The 19,838-nt window shown below is 32.3% G+C and overlaps 1 non-coding gene across 1 annotated transcript; it reads left to right on the forward strand.

Moving 5' to 3' along the window:
• The first annotated feature begins 446 nt into the window (after nucleotides 1-446).
• Nucleotides 447-554, forward strand: LOC112787214 (small nucleolar RNA R71). The gene has a single exon (XR_003194638.1). It is a non-coding gene; the product is annotated as a small nucleolar RNA R71 (small nucleolar RNA).
• Nucleotides 555-19,838: the final 19,284 nt, after the last annotated feature.

A 19,838-nucleotide genomic window follows, 5' to 3' on the forward strand; every position in this document is an offset into this window, starting at 1 on the left:
TTCCATGAGAGATTAGGATGATTTCTCCATGAAGGATTATAGGTGTTTTCATAGAGTTCTCCTATGTAATTCACTTCTGCCATTGCAGGGTTCTCAGGATCATAAGCTTCTTCTTCAAAAGATGCCTCTTTAGTACTGTCGGATGCAGCTTGCAATCCATTCAGACTCTGAGAAATCATATTGACTTGCTGAGTCAATATTTTATTCTGAGCCAATATGGCATTCAGAGTATCAATTTCAAGAACTCCCTTCTTCTGAGGCGTCCTATTGTTCACAGAATTCCTCTCAGAGGTGTACATGAACTGGTTATTTGTAACCATTTCAATGAGTTTCTGAGCTTTTGCAGAGGTTTTCAGATGAAGGGATCCTCCTGCAGAATGGTCCAATAACATTTTTGATAACTCAGACAGACCATCATAGAATATACTTATGATGCTCCATTCTGGAAGCATGTTAGTAGGACACCTTTTGATCAATTGCTTATATCTTTCCCAAGCTTCATAGAGGGATTCTCCTTCCTTCTGTCTGAAGGTTTGGATTTCCACTCTAAGCTTACTCATCTTTTGAGGTGGAAAGAATTTAGCCAAAAAAGTACTGACCATCTTATCCCAAGAGTTCAGGCTTTCCTTAGGTTGTGAATCCAACCATGTTCTAGCTCTGTCTCTTATAGCAAAAGGGAAAAGCATAAGCCTGTAGACCTCGGGATCAACTCCATTGGTCTTGACAGTGTCACAGATTTACAAAAATTCAGCTAAAAACTGATGAGGATCTTCCATTGGAAGTCCATAAAACTTGCAATTCTGCAGCATTAGAGAAATTAATTGAGGCTTAAGCTCAAAGTTGTTTGCTCCAATTGCAGGAATTGAGATGCTTCTTCCATAGAAGTCAGCAGAGGGTGCAATGAAGTCACCAAGCATCTTCCTTGCATTGTTGGCATTGTTATTTGGTTCGGCCATGTCTCCTTCTTTTTTGAAAATTTCTGTCAGGTTCTCTCCAGAGGGTTGTGCTTTAGCTTCTCTTAGTTTCCTCTTAAGAGTCCTTTCAGGTTCAGGATCAGCTTCAATAAGAATTTTTTTATCCTTGTTCCTGCTCATATGAAAAAGAAGAGAATAAAAAATAATAGGGATCCTCTATGTCACAGTATAGAGATTCCCTTATGTGAGTAGAGGAAGAGAAGAATAGAAAAAGAACTCGAACACAGAGAAGAAGAGTGGGTTCGAATTATGAGTAGAAGAGGAATGTTAGTAGATAAATAAATAGAAGGAGATGAGAGAGGGGGAGAGAATTCGAATTTTAAAATTAAAATAAAAGGAAAATATTTTTGTTTTTATTTAAAAAAATCAGTTAGTATTCGAAAATCAAAAAGAGAAACAAAATAAATTTTAAAAATTGAATAAATTACTTAATTAAAAAGATTTTTGAAAAGTTGGTTAGTGATTTTCGAAAATCAGAGAGAGGAAAGTAGTTAGATAGTTTTGAAAAAAATAAGAATTTTAAAATCAAACAAAATGTCAAGTGGTTAATTGAAAAAGATTTTGAAAATCAATTTTGAAAAGATTAGAAGTTAGAAAAGATTTTGAAAATTGATTTTTGAAAAAGATATGATTGAAAATCATTTTGAAAAGATTTGAAAAAGAAATTTAAAAAGATTTGATTTTTAAAATTGAAGTTGATTACTTGACTAACGAGAAACTACAAGATATGATTCTAAAATTTAAAGATTGAACCTTTCTTAATAGGCAAGTAACAAACTTTAAAATTTTTGAATCAATCACATTAATTGTTAGTAAAGATTTTGAAATTATGAAATGAAATTAAGAAAAAGATTTTGAAAATCATTTTTAAAATTTTTCAAAAATATATAAAAAAATGAGAAAGATTTGATTTTTGAAAAGGTTTTGAAAAGATAAGATTTTTAAATTGAAAATTTGATTTCACTCATAAGAAACAACTAGATTTTTAAAAATTTTTGAAAAAGTCAACTCAAATATTCAAATTTTATGAGAAGAATAAGGGAAAGATATTTTTTTATTTTTGAATTTTTAATGAAGAAAGAGAAAAACACAAAAAAAGACACAAGACATAAAAATTATGAATCAAAACAAGAAAAATATGCAAGAACACTTTGAATGTCAAGATGAACACCAAGAACACTTTGAAGATCAAGATGAACACCAAGAACTTATTTTTGAAAATTTTTAAGAAACGACACACATGCAAGACACCAAACTTAGAAATTTTTAATGTTGAGACACTAACAAATTGAAAATGCATATGAGAAACAAGAAAAGATGCAAAACATGAAAATGCAAGGATCAAACAAGGGAAATCATCAAGAACAACTTGAAAATTATGATGAACACCATGCATGAATTTTTCAAAAATTTTTAGTGAAAATTAAAAATATGCAATTGACATCAAACTTAAAAATTGACACAAGACTCAAACAAGAAACATCAAATTTTTTGTTTTTATGATTTTATTATTTTTTTGTAATTTTTCAAAAATTAATTGGAAAAAGAAAAATAAGGATTTTAAAATTTTTAATGAGAATTTCAGGAATCATGCAATGTTAGTCTAAAACTCCGGTCCAGGAATTAGACATGGCTTACTAGCCAGCCAAGCTTTCAGTGAAAGTTCCGGTCCAAAACACTAGACATGGCCAATGGCCAGCCAAGCTTTACCATACAAATCAAGCATACAACAGCTGAATTGATGAGAATAAAAAAGCTCTTGTGATGATGAGTTGAAACCTCAGTCCAAAAGATTAGACATGGCTTCACAGCCAGCCAGATTTCAACAAATCATCATGAAACTCTAGAATTCATTCTTGAAAATTCTGAAGAACAAAATAAAATTTCTTTTTTTTTTTTTGAAAATTTTTCGAAAATAAAAAGAATAAAAAAACAAAAACTTAAAATTAAAATAAAATTACCTAATCTGAGCAACAAGATGAACCGTCAGTTGTCCAAACTCGAACAATCCCCGGCAACGGTGCCAAAAACTTGGTGCACGAAATCGTGATTGTTCATTCCCAGCAACGGCGCCAAACTCAGTACGCACGTTCTGAATCTTAATTCTTTTTCACAATTTCGATACAACTAACCAGCAAGTGCACTGGGTCGTCCAAGTAATAAATCTTACGTGAGTAAGGGTCAATCCCACGGAGATTGTCGGCTTGAAGCAAGCTATGGTCATCTTGTAAATCTCAGTCAGGCGGATTCAAATGGTTATGGAGATTTGATAATTAAAATATAATTAAAACATAAAATAAGATAGAGATACACATGTAATTCATTGGTGAGAATTTCAGATAAGCGTATGCAAATGCTTTGCTCCTTCTAAATCTCTGCTTTTCTACTGCTTCCATTCAATCATTCATACTCCTTTCCATGGCTAGCTGTATGTTGGGCATCACCGTTGCCAATGGCTACTTTCCGTTCTCTCAGTGAAAATGGTCCAAATGCGCTGTCACCGCACGGCTAATCATCTATCAGTTCTCGATCATGTTGGAATAGGATCCAGTGATCCTTTTGCGTCTATCACTACGCCCAACACTCGCGAGTTTGAAGCTCGTCGCAGTCTTCCTTTCCCAGATCCTACTCGGAATACCACAGACAAGGTTTAGACTTTCCGGATCTCAGAAATGACCGCCAATAATTCTAGCTTATACCACGAAGACTCTGATCTGAACCAGGAGCTCAAAAGATAAACGCTCAATCCAAGGTAGAACGGAAGTGGTTGTTAGGCACGCGTTCATAGGTTGAGAATAGTGATGAGTGTCACAGATCATCATATTCATCATGGTTGAAGTGCAAGTGAAAATCTTAGAATAGGAATAAGCTTGAATTGAATAAGAAAACAATAGTACTTTGCATTAATTCATGAGGAACAGCAGAGCTCCACACCTTAATCTATGGTGTGTAGAAACTCTACCGTTGAAAATACATAAGTGATGAAGGTCCAGGCATGGCCGAATGGCCAGCCCACTAAACGTGATCTCTGAACATAAAATTATTCAAAAGACTAACCAGAGATATGAAATAAGTCACTAAAAGTAGTTTTTATATTAAACTAGTAGCTAGGGTTACATAAGATAAGTAAATGATGTAGAAATCCACTTCCGGGCCCACTTGGTGTGTGCTTGGGCTGAGCATTGAGCTTTTATGTGTAGAGACTTTTTTTGGAGTTAAACGCTAGATTGTAGCCTGTTTCTGGCGTTTAACTCTAATTTTTAACCTGTTTCTAGCGTTTAACTCCAGAATAGGGCAGGAAGGAGAATTTAATGTCCCACAACTCATAGCAAACAGCATCCAAGAAATAGCTGAGGACAGCAGCAAATCAAGCAGACTTGGTCACCCAAGTACCATCTTAAGGCTGTGCAATAGAGCAGGGGTACTCTTTGAGGATGCAGATACAGATCGGGTAAAGGGAGGCAGAGGAATCACCAAGCAAAGAATGGAAGGTACCACGGACACTGACACTCAGCAAGAAAGAAGACCCCAAGGAAAAATAAGGAGACCACAGATGGAAGAAGGACAAGCCTCCAGCACCATGGATTTAAGCCAAATGCAAGTGGCTATAGAGGAATTCTCTCATCAATTCATGAGAGCTCAGAAGCAGCATGCAAATTGGCAGTTACAAATGATAGAGCAACAAGAGAACTTCCAAGTGAAGATGATGGATCAACAAAGGGAATTTCAAGCAAGATCCCTGGATAGGCAGAGGGAACAAGAGGCACAAAATTAAGAATCATTCAATAAATTGTTCCAACAACAAGCCAAGAAAGAAAGGTACATCCAAGATCTTCATCAATGGAAGAATATATATCACACAGCTGAAGAGGCTAGGCAGGTAGACAGGATAGAGTATGACATAGATACTCAAGCAAAGCTAAACTACCTAGTCTGTGGTATGCTAGTGATAAACCAAGAGATCAAGCCATATCAATAGTGGCCCGAGCTAGGAGATGCACAAAGAGTCAGGGCCAAAAGAAATATAGAGAGAATGGACAAGGCATTTAAGGATGCTGGTCTCTGGGATCAAATGGATCATTCCAAGGCTCCGATGGAGATGTTTGAAGAACAAGTAGAACTAAGAAAGAAGAAGAAGCAAGAGCCAAAGAAGAGAGGAGAATCCAGCCAAGGAAAAGAGCACAAAAAGTAGAGGTGGTGGAGTTCCTTCATAATCTTAATAAATAAGGAAGATGCATTTCTGCAAAATGATATGCCTTCCAAGTTATGCAATTTTATGATTAAGATTTCATGTTTTACACTTCTATGTTTTGAATAAGTTCTGCATTTGGTTTTATGTTTTGCTTAATTTTCAAAATAATTGCTCTAGTATAGGTGTCGGGTTCATTTGCATCTTATTTGAATACATGTCTTGTTTCCCTCTGCATGAATAAGAGAAGATGATTGAAACAAAAGTGAAATTGTTTAATGTGGTAGGAATAAAAGTAAAGTTCAGTGGTGGTAATTACTTGATTAGTTGGTGAGCTCAATAATAAAAGCTGCAAGGTATAATATCTCTTTCAAGTGTAGACTTAGTTGCTGTTATAAAGCCTTCAATTAATAATTATCTTTGGGAAAATAAGAAGTAAGAAGGAAAGAAAGAAAAGCCAAGAATTGGCAACAAAAATGAAAGGAACAAATAATAAGGCTAGACACCAATAGCTTGGACCTTATGACATATGCCTGTGGTGCTTTTTGTACTAGGATCTGCTTGGACAATTAGGTTCTAAGGAGTATTTTAAAACTTGGTAACTTGGGTTAATTAATCCGGGATTATCAACCGAAAGTCCATTATCAAGAGCAACCTAGTTACAAGGCATTTAGTAACCCAAAGAGGTGCTAGGCATCAATGGTCCTAAGAAGAAGTATGCGCCAAGTGTCTGAAGTGAAAAAGTGTTGAGAAAAATTAAGCCAAAAAGCTTCCTGCAACACTTGACACTGAGCTACAATGGAGAAATAAGTTTCTGCAATAGGAGAAAGAAAGAAAAAGTTAACAAGGATCAATCAAGAACAAGGCATTATAGCAGCAACTCAAGTTAATACTCAAAGAGATATTTCATATTTGGAAGTTGATAATAATTGGGCTGCATTACATCTGCATAAAACCCCATGAACCAGATTCAATTACCTGCTAAATAAGGACATATATGCTTTTCTGTTTTCTTTCATTTATTCTCATGTTTTAGTACTTGCTTGGGGACAAGCAAGATTTAAGTTTGGTGTTGTGATGACAAGTCATCTTATGCTAGTTTCACAAGCATTTTTTATTTGTTTCATTAGGTTTTATGCACTTTCTTGCACAATAAGTAAGTGGTTAGAGTGAAATTTCATGATTATTTTGATTCAATCAAACATCATTTATTTTATACAAAATCATGAGATTTAGGCAAGAATCAGGTGATTATTATGAATGATGCAATTTTTCATGACTTTGGTGAGACTTTGATTGCCCTTTTGGATTGATTTTAGGTGAAAAAGTGAAGAGAAAGAAGAGCACTGCAGTATAACGTTACGTTCAAATAAAGAATACAACGCTCACTTGCGACGCGCACGCGTACGAGACGCCTATGCATCAGAGACAATTTTGGAAGACCCACACGTACGCGTGCATGACGCGTACGCGTATAAGTGGTTCGCGCTCGTTTTTAAAGAGAGCGCTACGTTCACTAACTCAGCGTTTTCAGGCACATTCAAATTTGGAATTGAAGTTTGGCGACCGACGCGCACGCGTGCATGACGTCCACGCGTCGATGGAGCACCTGGGATGAAGCACGCGAACGCGTGGGTGAGGCTGAAGCATGGAATTGGTATTTTGCTACCCACGCGCACACGCAAAGGACGCGCACGCGTGGGTAGCGTTCATTAAGCCAACGTAGCGCTCATTAAGAGAACGCTATTGAAGACGCGTACGCGTGAAAGGGGCACGCACGCATGTTGGGAGCTGAAGTTGATGGTGACGCGCACGTGTACATGACGCGTACGCGTCAATGAGCAAAAACGCAAAAAGACGCGCACACACAATAGACGCGTACGCGTGGGTGAATAAACGCTGCGCTCACTTAGAGAACGCAACGTTTCCCTGGAAGCTGCAATCAAGCATCCAATTCTGATCCACTTCTTCACAGGCCAAAAAGCCTACTCCAAGTACTTGAGGACTGAAATAGAAAGTGTATAAATAGGAGAAAATTTGATTTACAGAGGAAGGGGATTTTTGGGACTATTTTTTTCCTTTTAGTTTGCTCATCTTCTTTTCAATCTTCTTTTAGGAATTGGGTACAGTTGGAGATCTGAGTTTAGCTTGCTTTTTGTTTTTCTTCTGTTATTGATCTTCTGCATTTTTCCTTCTATTTTTAGCACTGGAGCTTCCTTTTAGTTTTCTTCTGTTGTTCTTGGAATAGAAGAATTGGAGATTGGATTTGGATTCTCTTTTCTGCTTTTCTTATTATGCAATTTTTCTTTCTGTTCTTTTCTTTTTTCACAATTTCAATTTCCTGTTAAAGGATTGAGAGTTTGATCTAAATTTTCTTCTCTGTTCAATTTTCTTTTGCAATTTTCTTTTCTGTTTTAGTATTCTAAATTGGATATAAGTTTAAATTCTAGTTTTCATCTTTTACACTTTCTCTTCTGATTTACTACAGTTACATTTTCCAATTCTGCTTTGATTCCCAACACCCAAATCCTTTTATTATTCATGCAATTTAAGTTTCTCAGAAGTTTAGATTCTACAATTTAAATTACTTGCTCTTTAAGCTTCAGTTATTTACCTTTCTTATAATTTAAGTTTCAGCTCTTTTAATTTCTTGCACTTTAAGTTTCTGCAATTTACTTATCTGCAATTTAAGATTCTGTCAATTTATTTTCTGTATTTCATTTTCTTGCAATTTATTTTCTGTTAATCAAATTTCACCCAATTTATCAAATATTCGCTTAACTAAATTCATCACCATACTAAAGTTGCTCAATCCATCAATCCCTGTGGGATCGACCTCACTCTTGTGAGTTATTACTACTTGATGCAACCCGGTACACTTGCCGGTGAGTTTCTGTGGAATCGTTTTTCCCTCATCATTCATAAAACTTCATAAACACATGGGAAAGTAGTTCTTACCTTTATCCACGGATCCTTGGGGTGAAACCTAACAATTACTCAAACTAGATAACACCTAAACCATCAAAGCCATGAAAAAATCTCAATACCCAAACCAAATTCGCACAAATAAAGGAAATGAAGAACGGGGTAAGAAATTCAGAGATTCTTACCATTTTGTTTGGATAGAATCGAAGAGAATTCCGAGATAAATACGTTGCCACAAATGACTCGTTAATCGAAGCTCCAGATTAAAAGTTATGGGCAAACGAAATTTAGGAGTGATAAGGGTTAGGTTTTGTTTTGCTTTTCTTCCTCATCAGCGTGGAAATGAAATGGGAAAAAGGGAGAAGGCTGATTTGCAAGCTTATAAGTGGGTTTGGTCGCACTTGAGTCCGGTTCAATCGATTTAGTCTGTTGATCCAATTTCGGACTAAAAATTTTAAAATTAGTGTTTTAATTTGTATTTTAAATATTTTTACTTCTCTAGATTATAAAATTTAATTTTCTAATTTCTTTCTTTCATAATTAATTTATTAGTTAATTATTTATTAACTTATCAGATTTTACAACATTTTTATTTTGATAATGGTGCTTTGTATTTTTATAAATTCATAAAAATATATAATACAAAAAAAATTATTTAAGAAGTGATATTATCAAAAATAATAATGATATTATTATTTTTATTATAAAAAATCTTACTAATAAAATCAAATGATACTACTTTTTAGGGATATCATAAATATTAAATAATATTCTTATGCCACTTTTTAGCTAAATTCCGTTAAAAAAATGTATAAAGAGATATTGTTGTATTTTGAGTGTTTTACAAAAATTGAGGCAATTGACAATACAAGAAAAATACCCATTCAGCCACACTTTTTTTAAGCTACATTTGAAAAGCGTAGCCTATTCTATGAATAGGCTACGCTTTTCTCCGTGTTGTCTTTTTATATGAAAAAAGGATACACAATTGTGGCATCATTTAAAAAGTGTAGCCTTAGGTATTTTAGAAATCACTTATAAAGCGTAGTCGTAGGTTAATATCTATAGGTTCACTTTTTGTATCAAAGGAGACGCTTTTAAAGAGTAGCCTATTTATTAAGTTTTGGGTACGTTTTAAAAGTGATGCCTAATGTGTCTAGAACAAAAAATTTGACATAGTGAATTTTTTCCCTCTTTTCCTTGAAAGCAAAGTCACATACACACTTAGTGAAATTTTTGTCATTCCCTCCAAAGAACAACGCACCTTCATTCATCCTCGCAACCCTGCCTCGCCTGCACCTACTTCATACACCCTCGCAACCCTGCCTCCAAAGCTCACCGTCGATCGTCGCCCCCCACTCATTCTCTTCACTCTCGCCGTTGACCCTCTCCCTCCAAATCTCACTGATCACCTCCAAAGCGCGACCTTCATCCCCTTTCGTAAACCCTCGCAACCCTGCCTCCAAAGCTCACCATCGATCGTCGCCCCCCACTCACTCTTTTCACTCTCGCCATTGACCCTCTCACTGTCGCTCTCGCTATTGACCCTCTCACTCTCACCATTGACCCTCTCATACAAAAAGAAACCCTCAATCTCGCCAGTGACCGTCATCGCCCCCCACTCACCAGTCACCCGCACTCACCACTCTCCACATTGCTGCACCACTGACCGTCGCTCCTCTTCGCCATCTTGCACTGATCGTCGCTGCGCCACCCTCACCATCATCACTGCTGCCGCTCTTACCATCGTCATCTCCGTGCTTCTCATCATCGTCTTCTCTGTGCTCACATCATTGAATAGGTATGTAGTGATTTCTATTTGGTTCTGAAATTTCAGAGGCTTAGGGTTCCGATTTTAGGGGTTTTAATTTGGGGATTTCAATCTGTGAAATATGGGTTTGTGAACTGTAATTTGATAACATGCATGCTGTTGTTGATGAAGATGTGTGGTATTTTAGGGTTTGTGAACTGTGATTTAATATATAGCTTGTCTATTTTTCTGTATTTTTGTTTGTGAGACTGAATCCAAATGCAGTTAATAATTTTCTCAATGAATAAGTTGGCTTCTGTTTCTCTGTTTTCAGCTTCCGTTTCTTCTAGAAAATAGACCTATCTTTATATGTCTGTGCTTTCTCTCAATATTGCCTTATTGTTGATGAATATAAGGGCATGACAATCTATGAATAATACCTTCTAATGCTAAAAATGCAGTAAAAACTTGAGAAGTAAATTTCCCACCATGATCAGATTGTAGAGCTAAAATGGAGTGTCATGTTTACTTCTCCATCCTCAATTTGTATTGTTTAAAGACTTTAAAAGCTTCTAATTTATTGACCAAAAGAAAGATACTAGTATATTTGCTAAATGCATCAACAAAACTAATATAAAAATGAAAACCATTTCTTGAATTTACTGGTGATGGTCCCCATATGTCTGCATACATTAATTTACTTGTGAAGTTAGGAATAATAGTTTGTTTGTAACCTCCAATTCTATATTATATAGTAAGTCAGGTGTTAGTTTATGTTTTAAGCTTCCTGTTTTGAGTCCATTTTGGATATCTTTCTGTATAGGCTAGTTCCCTCACATATACAAGGTTCTCCCTTTGTATCTTGTTTGTAATCAATGAATGAGGTAATTCAGTTTCATATCATCTTTCTCACAAAGTCTTGAAAACTCTTTCTTTCTACACGTATTTTGTTATGCTTTTTTATATTGCAGCTCCTTCAACAATGCCTAGTGTCAATAGAGGGCATTGAGATTTCTGACATGTAGCAACTGAAATTTCATGTTAATAACAATTGTATTTTCTGGTGTCTAAGTTTTTATTCATATATGGCCTTCTTGTTATTTAAATGTTGTCTTTACCCCATTATTTGCAGAAGTTTGTCCTTCTTTGCACTTGACAGCAACTCTAAATCAAAGTTTGATGGCACCAAAAGTTATTTAGGGTAACCCTTTGAAAGTACTACAAAGGGAAGCTTGTTTCCTAAGTTAATATTTTTAGACATTTATCATCTTCTTTGTCTTTTATGCTGCAATTCATATGCTAATTCTTAGAATTCATAGTCAAAGGAGGCCAGTTGAAAGAGAAGCTTACAAACCACTACTCAAACTCTTACAGTCAAATTCATAATGTTTTAGACCTACAAACAGACAAAAAAAATATGGATAAGAATTAGTTGGTTATCTTTATTTATATTATATAGCGGTAGACATTTTTTATTTTTAGTAAATTTAAAATTTAAGTTTTTATTATTTTTGTATAAATAAATTAAGAAAAACATGTTTCTGTTGTGTTTTTAGTGTAAGCAGTAAATCACATATCAGTTAAATTGGGACTAAATGATGTATATATATTTGACAAATTAATGAACCCATCGCCTAAACTTACTCTGATATTTCTTATTTAATGAAATAATCTGAATTCTTCCAAATTTTGGGTTCCGCTTAAAGTGATTTTACATTGCACGCTTTCTCTTGAAGAGAGGAAGCTATATAGCTATTATATTTATTTATTTAGTTTCTTGAACATCTTCCTGTCAAAGTTCTTGAAGATATTAAAATGCAACACTTAGGGATGAAAAATTTTTTACTGTAAAACAAAACTTCATACTTGTAAAGCCACTAAATCAAACTTTGGGGCCTTTTTAATTAGTAATAATAGGAGTATTTTTCACGCAGTTAATGAGATCGGTTTGAAATTATAAACCACCATGAGAAGCATGAGTTTCTTGCCAAACTTAAACCCTTCATAATTTAATTTTTTTTATCATTTTATTAATTTGTATACCCAATTTTAGTTTTCTATATATCCAAATAATTACTATCTTTTTATTTTGCTTTACTATCTATTTTGAAAAGCACAAATTTCTAAATGTTATCCTAATATGCCAAAAGTTTCTTCTGTTATTTCTAAATATTGGATGCATGTCTCATTGGCAATGTGATATTGGTTTCATTATTGTTCTCTCCTGCCTTTAGTCACCCCTTTTGCATACAAAACCAGGCTTCTGATGTTGGTGTGCTTCTTGCCGATACTGATGGGATCTTCCACTCAATCAAGGTCTGTTTTTATAACCATTGGTAGAATATGCTTATAGTAAGGATTTGCATCATTATGGTAATCTCTTTGGACATTTTGATCTGAGAATTAATATATTTATTTTACCATGAGTTGCATCAATTGTTGCTGCTGCAATGCCACATGTATAGTTCAGTTGAATAAAGTGTTGTGCATGCTCTGTTCTGTTGTAAACTAGATAGGAAGAAGAATAACTTAATATTATTGATATTGTTATGTTTATAATTCTAGAGGTTATATTTTTCTAGGAACAGATGAACTTAAATTTATCAATTGTCAATCATGTGCATTATTGTTATGAAAATATTGTGCTGATTTCAATTATCTTTAAATGGGAACAACTACAATTGAGCTAAGCCCAATTCTATCTAATCTGATTTTTAACTTTTCATGAGACATAGTGCACACTATTTTCGAATGCTTATCAGTTATCATTATTTTTTGTTGTTGGTAAGATATGTTGATTGCAACATTCAATTCCTTTGTTCATATGCTTTTGCTGCAGAGTCGATCCGAGCAAGAAAGAGAACCATATGCGAGCACAAATAAAACTTCTTCCGAGGGAAGCAAGTACACTGTCACAGTAAGTAACTCGTGTTGGCCATTGTCTCTGAGGGAAGCAAGTCACACCACCCGTTTTTTTCAATGAAAAAGAAGTAACACTAGTAATTTATTTATTTTACTTTCTCATGATCTATCATATGTGGATTGAGCACTAATAATAAAAAGTTAGGAATGACTTTAATATTTTGAATTTGGCTTATTTCTAAGCCAATTCAGGGTAGAAGATAATCATATATTCTAGGTGTGTTTAGTGGAAAGCTCGTATCTACATTTGTCCTTAGGGAAATTAAAAGTGAAACACCCCATGAAAGTCTCAATGTTGAAAACTAATTAAGTATATCTGAACAATTAATTTATATTTTATATTTGAATTTTTGCCTTGTTAAATAATTATTTTAATTTTTTATTTTTATAATTGCAAATGTCATTATAAATGTTTTTTTAATTATTTTTCTATATAATTATGCAGGATAATATTGAGGATGATAATGAAGATTAATCTGTTTTTGATTGTGGTTTATTGGCTAAGATGGAGTAGTCTTCAGAATGAATATATGTATGGTTGACTAATAATTTTTATTAGAAGATATTTATGTAGGATACAATATTTTAATTTAGTTTTCCGTAGAGTATTAGTAGTAAATTCTAAGTGATCTCATGCTTATTTTGATAAAGCTATGCTTAATTTAGTGTGAGATGTATGAATATTCAAAATTAACTTCTATTCTAGTATTTTTGGATCATTGTAAATATATATTGTTTACAGATAATTTGTTATTTAGAGAAATTATTTAGTATAATTATGTATTTATTTTTATTTTGTAATATTCAACTCATTTAAATAAAAATGCAGAATTATTATACATGTAATCATATTAATTATTATGTTGTATTAATAATTATTATATATATATATATATATACAGAAAAAAAACAAGACCTAAGGCTACATTTATATAGAGTAGCTATAGTATACAAAAAAAAAAACCGAGACCTAAGGCTACACTTATTTATAGTAGCTATAGTATACAAAAAAAAAAGAGGGACCTAAGGTTACACTTATAAAAAGTAGCTATGGTATACAATGTGGCTACGCTTTACAAGTGATGCAGTAGCGTTGAAAAGCGTAGCCTATTCTGAAAAAATGAAAGCTGAAAAGCGTAGCCTTTGGTCCTGGACAGCATCACTTGAAAAGCCTAGCCTATTCCCAAACGCCAAAAGCGTAGCCCTTGGTGCAGAAAAGCGTAGCCTTTGAGAATAGGCAACGGCCGAATAGAAATCACCCCAAAAAGTGTAGTCGTAGCCCAAAAAACGTAGCCGTAGCCTAAGGCATCATTTTTTTTTTCATTTTTAGCTACACTTTTCAAGTGTACCTGAATGGGTATTTTTTTTGTAGTGTGAATTGAAATAGAGTTAAGATAGTGGTTGAATATTGTAGGCAATGTAATGAAAATCATAGTTGTTGTCGCACTTGTAATGGTTGCGTTAAAGATCATAAATATTAGTGCAAGAGCGTCTTTGGCATGCAGTTAAATAAATCTTAAAAGATAAAAAAAAATATTTTCCAAAAATTGTGTTTTATATTTGTATTTAAATTTAGATTTTTCTTACTATAATATATTTTAATATTATATTAATAAACCCCAAACATATACCATATAAATGAATAGCATTTTGTACAACAAAAACATTAAATACACATAACTATAAAGTTATGGGTTTAATTGCTTGTAATAACCTGTTATTAATTTATAAATAAAAATTATCACTTGAAAAATATATATTGTATAATCACGAGGTAAGCAATTTGAAAATTTTTAAAATGAAAGTTACTTCTAAAGATAATGTTATCGTATTTATATAGATCTAATATATTTAAAGTTTTAGTATTATCATGCATTAATAAAAAAAATTCCGGCCATTCTTGAATTACATCCAACCTTCCTCTATATGCTCTTCTCTTAATCTTTTTTTCTTGTTTTCTAAGCAGGGGTTGGAAGCTACGCTAGCTACTCTAGTACATTCGCTGTCCTCTGGCAGCACAATGCCAATTCAGGTCTCTAGTCCTCAGTTCTATTAATATTAAAAAGGGATTCTTTATGGATTTTCTTACTAAGAAAAGCAGACAGTCTATTGCAGATCTTCACTTCAATCATAGGAAGCAGAGAGGAGCTCAACTCCTCCTCCCCTACTGATTTAAGGTTGTTGATCTGATCCGCAAATCGAAGAAGTTAGGATAATTATATATATATAAAGTCTGGACTAATTACCATAAAAACGGAGTTACCCACCAAATTTTAATTACGAACGCTAAATCATAATAAAAATAAATGAGCTGTTTTATATTTAACATGAAATGTAATTCCTTAACTTTTAACACCTTATGATCGTATTAAAAGTAAGACGTTACTGGCCTAATTCCCTTTATTATCTATTTAATATTGAGCCTTTACGCGTAAGTCTATCGATGGTTTTTCTAAAACTATAACTTTTCCAATAAGTACAAACAACACATATTCACATACTTAATATTAATAATACGTTGTAGTGTTATATACAAAAGTAATTACAGAACCTACCCCTCTGAATAAAACTTTAACTAACAAGGTGAGGGGAAAATAAATTCTAACAACTCAACTCGTAAATATATTTCTTTGTGCTCACGCAGCTTCGCAATAAGCCTTCGCACCTGTAGCTAAAAGGGTTGGAGATAGGGGGTAAGAACTGGGGCATTCTTAGTAGGATCGGGGTTAAGAGTTAAGTTCATTCTATATATACTTGGTCAGCAATAACAATCAACAAGGTACCATCTAATTCAACAATTAAAGAACACCTAATTCAAACAGTCATTTAGCACACCTACAATCACAAAAAATTACACTCACAAACAAATATGTGCAAACAAGTATGATGCATGTCTATCCTTAGTGCAGGTAATGAGCTCATCTGTCAGTTTTGACCCGCTCCCGACACAACTCAACAACCTTTTCCTGAGTTTGGTTTCCAATGTCATAACCTCTGTAAGCAACCTCTATCTTACAGGTGCGACTCTCTTGAGCCGATGTATGCAAACATAATCACTGTAAGCAACCTCTGTCTTACAGGTGCGACCATCTCCTAGATTGGCCGATGTATCTCTGGAAAGCAAATTTCGGTGGACTAACCACCATATCTCTGCTCATTTTCAGTAGGTAAACAATAATTCCTGCTTCTCTCCTTTTCTTTTCGTTCTTTCTTTCATTTCTTTTCTATTCTCTGCTCTCCTATGATAGAGGTTCTTTAGATTCTTTTAATCTTTTGACTCTCTGCTCTTCTGTGGTAGAGATTCTTTTAACTAATATATTCTTTTCTTTTCTTTTCTCTTTCCATCATTCTTTTAATTACTTACTTTTAAAATAAAAAACTATCTTCACACTCTTCCCTCATCTTTCCCTAAATGTTTTATGAAGAGGGGATCATGAGATCCTTAGCTTAGATTTGTCTTTCTAAAGCTTTTAAAAATACTTGTCTATTTACCAATCTCTGTTTTATTTTTTTTCATAATACATACAATAATATTCTAAAAGAAATAATATCTTGATAAATAATAACTTGTAATAATTATTTACTATAATATAAATGAGCAATTTTAAATAAATATTTAAAATAATATTTATAATACTCTTAAAACTTATTTTAGAAAACCTTATTTTTAAATTTTTATTAATTACTTTTTAAACCATGAATTTTTTAATATTTTATTTTTTACTTCAATATTTTATAAAATTATATTTAAACCTTCAATTTATTTCATATTTATATAAATAACCCTGAACTTTTGTAAAATACTCGTTTTATCCCTAAACTTTATTTATTACCCAAAATACCCGAAAAACTTATATAATTATAATATTAAACGCAATCTTTTCATAAAAATACAAGGATATTTCCTCAAAAATAATTCTTCTTGCATGGTTGATTCTTCTCTTCACTAAGAATCGTAACCCTCCTTATTTTCTTTTAAAATATACATTTAAATCTGAACTCGTTTTTGAGTTTTATGGTTACCGATTTCTCACAACTTTTAATTTAATTCCTCAGCCATTAAAACTCACCCATTTTATTCAAAAATTAACACAATGGCAGCCCCAAATCATTCTCATTATCACAGTTTGGCAGCACAAACATGACCAAATCATAAGCTTAATCATATATAACAATATATCAACAAAATTCAATATAAAGTCAATCAAACTCCATCAATAATCAATCACACTAACCATTCACTTATCCAACACAAATTTAATCGGTGAGAATTTAACGAAACCCTACCTCTGTACGAAATAAAAATACTCGAAGTTACGAAAAAATTTTTTGACCGAACTGTCAAAGAAAAAAATGTCAGAAATCGTATATGCCTCCTAGAACTCTAGTTGGCCAAACTCAAAGGAAAGGGGAGCTACGTCACCGTCAATTTCTACCAAACAAAAATAATGCCAACGTATAGAGAAAGACGATACGAACACTTTTATCGAATTAGATTTTTTATTGGAATTACAAATCACAAGAAATCGAAACCGAAAAATCAACGAAAGTCACGGTTCTCTCACCCACGCTCTTGGTCCTTTTCTTTCTTTGTTTTTCCTCAAACTCATTCAGTGATGCATGAGGAATTAAGTGTTATTGGTTGTTAAATAAGAGAGGTGTATGTGTCATGCTTATATCAATATATACAACCCACGTTTCCTTTCTTTCTTTTGGTTATATATATAACCGCTTTAACTTAAGGAACACAAACGTATAATATTATAATATTATAATATTAAATATATACTTTATTGTATGAAAGAAATTATATATAGCTTTCATTATTATAATATTTAAAAATTATATACCTTTATTATATAATGTTCATACTATTTTTTTAATGGTCTTCGACCAAAGAAAAAGAACTATAATAATAATAATAATAATAATAATAATAATAATAATAATAATAATAATAATAATAATAATAATAATAATAATTCTTTTATCTTTTTTAAAATATTTCATTATAATAAAAATTATTTAAAAAATCTAATAAATTTTAAATTTAAAATATTATAAAATTTAATTTAATTACTTTTAAAAAAATATTTTTTTAAATAAAATTCTTAATAAATATAATAAATCGTAAATTACTCATTATTTAATTTTCAAAAAGTTAGGTTGTTATACAAAACATTATTATAGTGGCTAAAATTTTTTAATTTATCACAAATAATATTTTTCATAGCTTTTTAATTTGAAGTTTATACTCCTCGTTTTAGTAAAATCGTTTTTCTCCTCTCCTAAAAATAAAAATCAAATTATAACGTATTTCTTTAGTACTAGTCTGCTCTTCTTCCCTCACCTCTCTCTGCTTGATTGCCATAACTGTCCTGTTTTAAATAAATATATTTTTTAAATAAATTTATTAATGTATAATATTATTGAATCTAAAAATATAAAAAATGAATTTAGATAAAACAAAAAATTATAAAGATAAAAGTAATATTTGATATTTGAGTTAATTATAAAGATAAAATTTATCTAACTAATTTTAGATAGGTAATAAAAAAAATTAGTAATTTTTAAGTAAAAAAAATTTTCAGAAAATCTTTTATTAAAATAGATTTTTTATCATTTGCTGAATTTAAAAGAATTGAGGATAAATAAAAAAAAATTAGTCTTTTATTTATATAATTTAGTATCAAATTTTTTGTTGTTGAATCAGTATCAAATTTTTTGAAAAATTAGTCGTTAGGGGTATATTTGATGCAAATCGAAAACTTTTGGAATAAAATTGAAACAAAATAAAACTTAGGGGTATTTTTAAAATTTTTGGCAAACTTCAAGGACAAAATATACTTTACCCTTTACTTTATATTATTATAACAAAAATTAAAAATAAAAAATATACAAGCTCAAAATTGAAATTAAAATTCTTAATCAGATTTGATCATTAAATGAGAATAAATGAATATCATTTTAAAATAAAATTTTTTAAAATATATTTGATAGATAAAAGTTAAAATGTAAAATGAGGAAAAAGCTCTTACAAATACCATTGAGAGTCCTTCTCCCTCTGCTTAGCTTCGATCTCTTTTTTTAAATCCTTTTTGCTTCTTGAATCTCAGGTCCTCATTTTCTCTTTTCTGTGCAAGTGATGATTAATTGTGAAGCCATTTCATTTCTTCTTTGTTATTATCTCATGTGAATCTGCCATTGCAATAATCTCCTGGCAATCTCATTCTTTCTTCTCCTTTGGTAGTGCTAAAATTAAGGGCAAATCTGATGAGAGGTTGAGAAGCTTGATGACTCTTTGAGTTTGGGTTTCTTCACCGACGCTGAGCTCAGGACATGCATTGCTTCAGGGAGATGTGTGTGACATTCTTGGTGGCTGGGCTTCCAAAAGGCACTGCATTTAGCCACGCAATAATGTTACTGATGCAAAGTTGTTGCACAAATTAGGCAAAGATTTGTGACAAACTCATTTCTTCATGGCAAGAATTGTATTTGGGTTTCACATTCTTAGATTTCTCGATTCTGATTTTCCACGAACAACACCCACCGTAGCAAAGTTGTGCGCGACGAAAATTTCTGGTATGGTTTCCACCTTTTTCCCTATTTTTTACTTAAATATTTTCCCTCTAATTTGGTTAAAAAGTTTTTAACTGTTCCCTCTAATTAATTTGGTGCAGCATAAAATCACACCGCTCGAGAATTGGGAAAATCTTTTGGTAACACCTAACTATTTTCTTTTCTGATCCTCTTTCAATTCTTGTGAGTATCATGTTTGTTTATAATTCGTAAATACAATTTCTACAAAGATTATACTTGATTTTGTTTCTTATCCTTCTTCTTGTCAATTTTGTAATTTTTGTTCTTGAGTTATGAAATAGATTTTTCTTCATTTGTTGACTATTAGGTTATTGAGTGTTTGCTCCTATTAGTGGATAGGTTGTTGGGAAGAACCTGTTATTTCTTGTGCTCTTGCTGCGTGTGTCTGAGACCTTGTTGTACATATATAACTTATGTTGAATTTTAGCTATAATATTTCAATACTTCTATCACCATCAAGCTTTTGGGTAATCATTCC

Source organism: Arachis hypogaea, chromosome 20 (genome assembly GCF_003086295.3).
Source record: "Arachis hypogaea cultivar Tifrunner chromosome 20, arahy.Tifrunner.gnm2.J5K5, whole genome shotgun sequence".
NCBI lineage: Eukaryota > Viridiplantae > Streptophyta > Magnoliopsida > Fabales > Fabaceae > Arachis > Arachis hypogaea.